Consider the following 10538-nt stretch of genomic DNA (forward strand, 5'->3'; position numbering starts at 1 on the left):
AGAATATAGATATATACTAAGATAGGATTGAGGCCATATTTGATTATTAACTCACTTATCCCAAATAAAGCCTACCTTTTACGCCATCCTTGTTAGCCCCCTTGAGCTTTTTAATCCCCTCCTGTTTTATAACCACATTACTAGCCTTAAGCAAAAAAAGAAAATAAAAATCCCAAGTTGAATCCTTGGTTAGCTTAAGATAGATATTGTATAAAACTTACGTGTGGGAAATGTTTTTGGGAACATGGGATGATAGAAAAAGTAGGAATTTAAATTGAATAAATTATTTGAAAATTTGGGAAGCATGCTCATGTGAAATCAAAATAATAAAATTACCATGTGCATATATATATATATATAAAAATATTTTATTTTCAATAAGGGGATACAAAAATTCCCCAAACACAAAATAAGAAGAATCAATGCACATGGGGCAAAGTTAAATTTAATGCATGAGTTTGCAATACAAAGTGGGAAAATTTGGGCAAGTAGGTTAAGAAACTTTCATTTATATAAAAAATATGTATGTTAGGTGAGATCTTAGACTAATCAAGGATTCACTTATTGGCTCACTTAACCTTATACATACACCCTTACCTCTACCTTGGCCCCATTACAACCTTGGAAAAGACCTCATGATTTTTGTATGTCTGTATTCTATAATTGTTGATTGGTTAGATGAAAAACAAAGTTATAGAAAGTAAGGATAAACACTGAGTGACTAGAGAATAAACACAAAATCCAGTGAGGGTTCAATAGCTCATCACCATATATCTCTGCCTCAATTGTTAATTGTCTTGCAAGTTTGAAAAAATATTTTTACCCATCTCAATTGTAAAAGTTCTTTAACATTATCTAAAGTTGGCTATGCATATATGATTCCTTGAGAATGTGAATTAATTTAACTACATGTAAGTTTTATATATAGGTGAATAATAACTAGATTTGCATGATTCATTTAGGTAGTTGCATCTAGGATAGATTGCATTGCATGAGATTCCACCACTTTACCTTACTCTTTATCTTGGATTTAGCATGAGGACATGCTATTGTTTAAGTGTGGGGAGGTTGATAAACCACTATTTTATGATAAATCTTGTACTTAAATTGAATGATTTATCAACTCTTCACCTACTTATTCATATGAATTTGCATGATTTTAAAATTCCTTCCTTGGAATTTGATATATGAGAAAACATGTTTCCTATGCTTTAAAATTACCAAATTTAATTATCCTTTACTACCATTCGATGCCGTGATTTATGTGTTGAGTACTTTCAGGTTTTATAGGGCAAGAATGACTTAAAGGATGGAAAGGAAACAAACAAAAATGGAAGGAAAGCACAAATTGGAGTCATTGGAAGAAACTGGCAGTGACGCGTCCGCATGGACGGCGCAAACGCGTGGTTCGCTCAAAAAAGAATCGACGCGAGCGCATGGATAAGGCGAACGCGTGACCTGCGAAACACAACTGACGTGGGTGCATGACTGACGTGACCGCATGGAAAAGCAACACTCCAGATGACGCGACCGCGTGACCCACGCGGACGCGTGACATGCACGATCTACAGAATTTGCAAAAGTCGTCCTCAGCGATTTCTGGGCCCCTTTTGGCCCAGATCCAAGCCCAGAGAACACAAATTGAAGGATTATAAATGGAGAAACTCATCCATTCATGAGCATATAGAGATTAGAGACTGAATACTGGATTCATACATAGTTTTAGGATTTAGATGTAGTTTTTAGAGAGAGCGGTTCTCTCCTCTCTCTTAGGATTAGGATTAGGATTTATCTTATTGGGATTATCTCTTCATCATAGGTTCAATGTCCTTTTTATTTGTCTTTCCAATTAGATTTATGAACTTGTCCAGTTAGAATTGACATCTTTATTTAAATATAATTTGAGGTATTTTAGACTCATGATTGCTTTTCCTTATTTTTAATTTAGATTATTTACTATTGGCTTTGGTTGATTAATTGGTAACTCTCGAGTTATCAAACTCATCGTGATTGATAATTATTATTCTTGCTGATTAATTTAGATTCCTATAACTCTAGTCTTTCCTCAAGGAGTAGACTAGGACTCTAGGTATTAAATTAATTTGTCCACTTAACTGACCTTCATAGTTAGAGGTTAACTTAGTGGGAGCAACATTATAATTCTCATCACCATTGATAAGGATAACTAGGATAGGACTCCCAGTTTTCATACTTTGCCAAAGGTTTTATCAATTATTAATTTCTTAATTTTTGCAAACCATTTCTCTCATTCAAAACCTTTTCAAACCCAAACACTGTTTTCCATAACCAATAATAAAGCATACTTCCCTGCAATTCCATGAGAAGACGACCCGAGGTTTGAATACTTCGGTTTATAAATTATATTGGGTTTGTGGTGCATGAAATTGTGATCATCAATGGCGCCATCAACATGGTACGCTCAATTGTAATCTCAACTCTTTATCACAACTTCGCACAACTAACCAGCAAGTGCACTGGGTCGTCCAAGTAATAAACCTTATGCGAGTAAGGGTCGATCCCACGGAGATTGTTGGTATGAAGCAAGCTATGGTCATCTTGTAAATCTCAGTCAGGCGGATTCAAATGGTTATGGAGGATTAATGACTAAAAGATGAATGAAACATAAAATAAAGATAGGGATACTTATGTAGTTCATTGGTGATAATTTCAGATAAGCGTATGGAGATGCTTTGTCCCTTCCGTCTCTCTGCTTTCCTACTATCTTCATCCAATCCTTCTTACTCCTTTCCATGGCAAGCTGTATGTTGGGCATCACCATTGTCAATGGCTACAGTCCCGTCCTCTCAGTGAAAATATTCAACGCGCTCTGTCACAGCACGGTTATTCAGCTGTCAGTTCTCGATCATGTCAGAATAGAATCCAGTGATTATTTTGCGTCTGTGACTAACGCCCCACAATCGCGAGTTTGAAGCTCGTCACAGTCATTCAATCCTTGAATACTACTCAGAATACCACAGACAAGGTTTAGACCTTCCGGATTCTCTTGAATGCCGCCATCAATTCTAGCTTATACCACGAAGATTCTGATTAAGGAATCCAAGAGATAAACATTCAAGCCTTGTTTGCTTGTAGAACGGAGGTGGTTGTCAAGCACGCGTTCATAAGTGAGAATGATGATGAGCGTCACATAATCTTCACATTCATCATGTTCTTGGGTGCTAATGAATATCTTAGAACAAGAATAAGCTGAATTGAATAGAAGAACAATAGTAATTGCATTAATACTCGAGGCACAGCAGAGCTCCACACCTTAATCTATGGTGTGTAGAAACTCCACCGTTGAAAATACATAAGTGATAATGGTGATCATTGGCTTCGGCCCCAGAGAGAGAACCAGAAGAACCAAGATAAAAATACAATAGCAAAAGGACCTATTTATAGAAAACTAGTAGCTTAGGGTTTACAAAAATGAGTAAATAACGTAAAAATCCACTTCCGGGCCCACTTGGTGTGTGCTTGGGCTGAGCATTGAAGCTTCTATGTGCAGAGACTTTTCTTGGAGTTAAACGCCAGCTTTTGTGCCAGTTTGGGCGTTTAACTCCCATTCTTGTGCCAGTTCCGGCGTTTAACGCCAGAATTCTTGAGCTGACTTGGAACGCCTGTTTGGGCCATCAAATCTCCGGCAAAGTATGGACTATTATACATTGATGGAAAGCCCAGGATGTCTACTTTTCAACGAAATTGAGAGCACGCCAATTAGGCTTCTGTAGCTCCAGAAAATCTACTTCGAGTGCAGGGAGGTCAAAATCCAACAGCATCTGCAACCCTTTTCAGCCTCTGAATCAGATTTTTGCTCAGGTCCCTCAATTTCAGCCAGAAAATACCTGAAATCACAGAAAAATACACAAACTCATAGTAAAGTCCAGAAAAGTTAATTTTAAATAAAAACTAATAAAAATATTATAAAAACTAACTAAAATATACTAAAAACATACTAAAAATAATGCGAAAAAGCGTATAAATTATCCGCTCATCAGTTTGTTACTTGTGACAACCAAACGTTTGTAAGAAAGGTCGATTGCTTGGTTTAGAAACTATACTTGCAACGAGAATTTATTATAACTTCTAAACCATCAATCCTCAGTTCTTCAGCTTGCCATGGAAGGGAGCACGCTTGATTGGATGAAGACAATAGGAAGGCAGAGGTTCAGAAGCAACAAAGCATCTCCAAACGCTTATCTGAAATTCCCACCAATGAATTACATAAGTATCTTTATTTTAATTTACGTTTTATTTATCTTTCAATTATTAAAACTCATAACCAATTTACAGGATGACCATACCTTGCTTCAAGCCGGCAATCTCCGTGGGATCGACCCTTACTCGCATAAGGTTTTATTACTTGGATGACCTAGTGCACTTGCTGGTTAGTTGTACCAGAGTTGTGAAAAGTGTGATCACAATTCTGTGCACTAAATTTTTGGCACCGTTGCCAGGGATTGTTCCAGTTTAGACAACTGACGGTTCATCTTGTTGCTTAGATTAGGTAACCTGCTTTCTTGTTTCAACCTTTATTTTCTTTTCACAAAGTTTTTTTTTTAATTTTTTTCAATAAAATCATAAAACCAAAAAAAATTTGTGTTTCTTGTTTGAGTCTAGTGTCAAATTTTAAGTTTGGTGTCAACTGCATGTTTTTAATTTTTCTTAGATTTTTGAAAATTCATGCATTGTGTTCTTCTTTGATCTTCAAGTTGTTCTTAATGATTTTTCTTGTTTGATCTTTAATTTTTCTTGTTTCTCTGGTGCATTTTCGAATTGTTAGTGTCCCTAGTACAAAAGTTCTTAAGTTTGGTGTGTTGCATGTCTTTCTTTTCTTAAAAATTTTAAAAAATATGTTATTGATGTTTATCATGATCTTCAAAGTGTTCTTGGTGTTCATCATGATCTTCAAAGTGTTCTTGGTGTTCATCTTGACATTCAAAGTGTTCTTGCATGCATTATTCGTGTTGATCTTAATTTTTTAGGTTTTGTTTCATTTTGTTGTTTTTCTCTCTCCTCATTAAAAATTCAAAAGAAAAAAATATCTTTTCTTTATTCTTCTCATAATTTTCGAAATTTTGAGTTGATTTCGTCAAAAATTTTTAAAATTTAGTTATTTTTTATAAGTCAAGTCAAAATTTCAATTTAAAAACTTTATCTTTTCAAATCTTTTTCAAAATCAATTCTTTTTCTTTTTTTTATGATTTTCGAATTTTATTCTTACAATTTTTCAAAATGTTTTTCATTTTTCTTTTAATGTTTTCAAAATTTTTAAAACTAATTTTTCAAAATCTTTTTCCTAATTTTATTTCATATTTTCGAAAATCCTTGCTAACAATTAATGTTTTGATTCAAAAATTTCAGGTTTGTTACTTTCTTGTTAAGAAAGGTTCAATCTTTAAATTCTAGAATCATATCTTTTAGTTTCTTGTTGTCGATGACTTTAATTTTAAAAATCAAATCTTTTTAATTTCTTTTTCAAGAAAAATTTCAATCATATTTTTTTAAAATTTTAATTTCAAAATCTTTTTCTAACTTCTTATCTTTTAAAAATTTATTTTCAAATTTTTTTCAACTAACTACTTGACTTGTTTGTTTTAATTTAAAAAAAATTTACAATTTCTTATCTTTTTCTAAACCACCTAACTACTTTTCCACTTCTAATTTTTGTAAATCACTAACCACTTTTTCAAAAATCTTTTTAATTAACTAATTATTTTAGTTTTTAATTATCCAGTATTTTGTTTTCAAATTTTCGAAACTAACCTAATTTATTAACTAAAAATAAAAATATTTTTCTTTTCCCTCTTCTTAAAATTCGAATACTCTCTCTCTCATCTCTTTCTATTTATTTTATTTAATTACTAACATATCTCTTCTACTCATCTAATAATTCGAACCCTCTCCATCTCTCTGTGTTTGAATTCTTCTTATTCTCTCTCTACCTCATTCTTCTATTCTTCTTTTCCTCTGACACATAAAGAAATCCCTATATTGTGACATAGAGGATTCCATTACTCTCTTTGTTCTCTTCTTTTTCATATGAGCAGGAACAGGGATAAAGACATTCTTGTTGAAGCTGATCCTGAACCTGAAAGGGCTCTGAAGAGGAAGCTAAAAGAAGCTAAAGCACAACATTCCGGAGAGGACCTTACAACAAATTTCGAAAAAGAGGTAGACATGACAGGCGAACCTGAGAACAATAGTGGAGATGCAAGGAACATGCTTGGTGACTTTACTGCACTAACTTCCAACTTCTATGGAAGGAGCATCTCAATCCTACAATTGGAGCAAACAACTTTGAGCTTAAGCCTCAATTAGTTTCTCTAATGCAGCAAAATTGCAAGTTTCATGGACTCCCATTGGAAGATCCTCATTAGTTCTTAGCTGAATTCTTGCAAATCTGTGACGCTATTAAGACCAATGAGGTTGATCTTGAGGTCTACAGACTTATGTTTTTCCCGTTTGCTGTAAGAGACAGAGAGCTAGGATATGGTTGGACTCACAACCTAGGGAAAGCCATAACTCTTGGGAAAAGTTGGTTAATGCTTTCTTGGCCAAATTCTTTCCACCTCAAAAGATGAGCAATATTAGAGTGGAAATCCAAACCTTCAGACAGAAGGAAGGTGAATCCCTTTATGAAGCTTGGGAAAGATACAAGCAATTGATCAGAACGTGTCCTTCTGACATGCTTCCATAATGGAGCATCTTATGTATATTCTATGATGGTCTGTCTGAATTATCCAAGATGTCATTGGACCACTCTGCTGGTGGATTTCTTCATCTGAAGAAAACCTCTGTAGAATCCCAGAAACTCATTGAGATGGTTGCAAACAACCAGTTCATGTACATTTCTGAAAGAAATCCTGTGAATAATGGGATGACTCAAAAGAAATGAGTTATTGAGATTGATACTCTGAATGCCATATTGGCTCAGAACAAAATATTGACTCAGCAAGTCAATATGATTTCTCAGAATCTGACTAGATTGCAAGCTGCATCCGGCAGTACTAAAGAAGCCTCCTCTGAAGGAAAAGCTTATGACACTGACAATCCTGCAATGGAAGAGGTGAATTACATGGGAGAATCCTATGAAAACATCTATAATCCTTCATGGAAAAATTATCCAAATTTCTCATGGAAGGATCAACAGAAGCCTCAACAAAGCTTCAATAATAATAATGGTGTGAGAAATAGGTTTGGCAACAACAAGCCTTTTCCATCATCTTCTCAGCAACAGACAGAGAATTCTAATCAGAGCCTCTCTGACTTAACAACCATAGTCTCTGATCTATCTAATACCACTCTCAGTTTCATGACTGAAACAAGGTCCTCCGTCAGAAATTTGGAGGCACAAGTGGGTCAGCTGAGTAAAAGTGTTATTGAAATCCCTCATAATACTCTCCCAAGAAATACATAAGAGAATCCAAAGAGAGAGTATATGGCCATCAATATATCCAAAGTGGCCGAACCTATAGAGCAGGTAGAGGCAGTGATTTCCAGTGAGGAAGATCTCAATGGACGTCTACTGACCACTAAGGAGTTCCCTAATGAGGAACCAAAGAAAATATGAGGCTCATACAGAGACCATAGAGATTCCACTGAACTTACTATTGCCATTCATGAGCTCTGATGAGTATTCTTCCTTTGAAGAGGATGAAGATATTGTTGAAGAGCAAGTTGCTCGATATCTAGGAGCAATCATAAAGCTGAATGCCATGTTATTTGGTAATGAGACTTGGGAGGATGAACATGCACTACTCATCAATGAACTGAATGCCTTGGTGCAGCAGAAATTACCTTAGAAGAAATCGGATCCCGGAAGGTTCTTAATACCTTGTACCATAGGCACCATGACCTTTGAGAAGGCTCTGTGTGACCTGGGGTCATGTATAAACCTCATGTCACTCTCTGTAATTGAGAAACTAGGGACCTTTGAGGTACAAGTTGCAAGAATCTCATTAGAGATGTCAAACAAATCAATGAAACAGGCTTATAGACTTGTAGAGGATGTCTTAGTGAAGGTTGAAGGCCTTTACATCCCTGGTGACTTCATAATCCTAGACACTGGGAAGGATGAGGATGAATCCATCATCCTTGGAAGACCCTTCCTAGCCACAGCAAGGGCTGTGATTGATGTGGACAGAGGAGACTTTGTCCTTCAATTGAATGAGGACTACCTTGTGTTTAAGGCTCAAAGATGTTCTTCTGTAAACATGGAGAAGAAGCATGAAAAGCTTCATCTGTAACGACCCAACTCCCAGTATGCCATGGTCATACAAGAAGCTAAGTGTTACTAACTTATCCTTTCTGATTATTATTTACTATTTAATATAGGAGCCTGTTCCTTGTTAGAACGTTGCCAATTTTATCGGATATATTTTTTTTTTCACTGCGAATGTTAATGTAAAACAAGCAAGCATACATTGAGAGTAATAGAAAAGTGGCATAAAGAAACATAGAAAGACAGCTGATAATATACATCATATACACTATAACAAAACATGTAGCGTTTACACAAGATCAAGTCAGTTTACATCCTCGTCATCCTACGTAGCTAATATTTACACGACACTCCCAGGGCCTGGCCCATACAAAAAGCCGCTAAACTGGCACCCAGGCTAGCCTAACCACTATATAGCTCCTAGCTCTCGGGTGTACTAACACAAGTGAGAGACTAACTATCAGATAATGTTAGACTAGAGTGTCATCAAAAGAATGCCCCTTCCGCAGTCAAACTATATCTACTCGTGGCCGTTCGGAGAATCGCCGTGAGGCTCGTCCATCTCCTCATCCTGCTCTATCTCTATCTCAGGATCCTCCGGAGTTCTCCGTACTTTCAGAAAAGATCTCGTGTACTCAAAAACCGGGGTTGTTACATTCTACCCTCCTAAAAGAAAATTTTGCCCTCAAAATTTCTGTTACCTGAGAATAGATGCGGGTAATCAGCTTTCATCTTATCCTCCAGTTCCCAAGTGTGTTCTTCTTCTCCTCTTTGTCCCCAAGCTACTTTGACTAAGCGAACAGTCTTGCCTCTCAGCTGCTTATCACATCTTTCTACGATCTGAACTGGTGATGCTTGATATGTCAAATCGTTTCGTAACTGTACTATCTCTGGTTTTAAAATGTGACTCTCGTCGGGAATATATTTCTTAAGTTGTGAGACATGGAAAACATCATGAAGGTTTGATAGATTTGGAGGAAGGGCTACTTGATAAGCTACTAGACCGACTCTTTTAAGTATTTGGAAAGGTCCTATGTATCGAGGGTTAAGCTTTTTAGTCTTAAGGGCTCTACCTATTCCAGTAGTCGGGGTTACTTTAAGAAAGACATGGTCTCCCTCACTAAATTCTAAGGGTCTACGTCTATTATCGGCATAGCTATTTTGACGACTCTGTGCTGTCTGGATCTTCTGGCGAATCCCCTTTATCTTCTCAGTAGTTTCTTGCACTAAGTCTGGACCCAAGACACTAGCTTCTCCATCATCATTCCAACACAATGGTGTCTGACATCTCCTTCCATAGAGAGCTTCATATGGTGCCATCCCGATACTTTGTTGGTAACTGTTGTTGTAGACGAACTTGACTAATGGCAAATACCTATCCCAACTGCCTTGGTTATCTATCACACAAGATCTTAACATGTCTTCCAATGTCTGGATTGTCCGCTCTGATTGTCCGTCTGTCTGAGGATGGTATGCTGTACTCATATGCAATTCTGTTCCCAATGCTTTCTGGAAAGCTCCCCAGAATCTGGAAGTAAACCTCAGATCTCGATCTGAAACAATTGACGAAGGTATTCCATGCAATCGTACGATTTCTTGAATATATATCCGTGCTAGCCTTTCTAATGTATAGTCAACTCAAATCAGAAGAAAGTGCGCTGATTTTGTCAACCTGTCCACAATTACCCAAATAGCATGGTGTCCTGTTGAGGTCCTTGGCAATCCCGTGACAAAATCCATAGTGATCTGTTCCCATTTCCACTGTGGTATTTCTAAGGGTTGCAGGGTTCCTGACGGTCTCTGGTGTTCCACCTTCACCTTCTGGCAGGTTAAACATTTTGAGACATAATCAGCTACCTCTTTCTTCAAGCCCGGCCACCAGAATATTTGTTTCAAATTCTGATACATCTTTGTTACTCCAGGATGCATAGAAAATCTACTTTGATGAGCTTCTACAAGAATCCTTTGCCGTAAATCTCCAGAGCTAGGCACACAAATTCTGTTCTTGTATCTCCAGAGACTGCTACGATCTAGTCTTACAGCTTTTGGTTCTTCTACTTTCATTCGTCTCAGCATCGTCATCATTTCTGAGTCCTGTGCTTGTGCTTGCTGAATCCTAATCTTAAAATCTGGTGTTATATGCAATTGGGCCAAACAGACTCCACTTAACGTCTCAGTCATAGCCAACTTAAGGTCCTCAAATTCCGCAAGTAACTTCTCTTCCTTTATCATCATCCAAGAGATACTCAAATTCTTCCTGCTCAAGGCGTCTGCCACCACGTTTGCTTTTCCT

The 10538-nt window shown here is 36.7% G+C and overlaps 1 non-coding gene across 1 annotated transcript; it reads right to left on the bottom strand.

The window, feature by feature from the left end:
• Nucleotides 1–6607: 6607 nt before the first annotated feature.
• Nucleotides 6608–6714, bottom strand: LOC130971128 (small nucleolar RNA R71). The gene has a single exon (XR_009082359.1). It is a non-coding gene; the product is annotated as a small nucleolar RNA R71 (small nucleolar RNA).
• Nucleotides 6715–10538: the final 3824 nt, after the last annotated feature.

This window comes from Arachis stenosperma, chromosome 3, assembly GCF_014773155.1.
Source record: "Arachis stenosperma cultivar V10309 chromosome 3, arast.V10309.gnm1.PFL2, whole genome shotgun sequence".
NCBI lineage: Eukaryota > Viridiplantae > Streptophyta > Magnoliopsida > Fabales > Fabaceae > Arachis > Arachis stenosperma.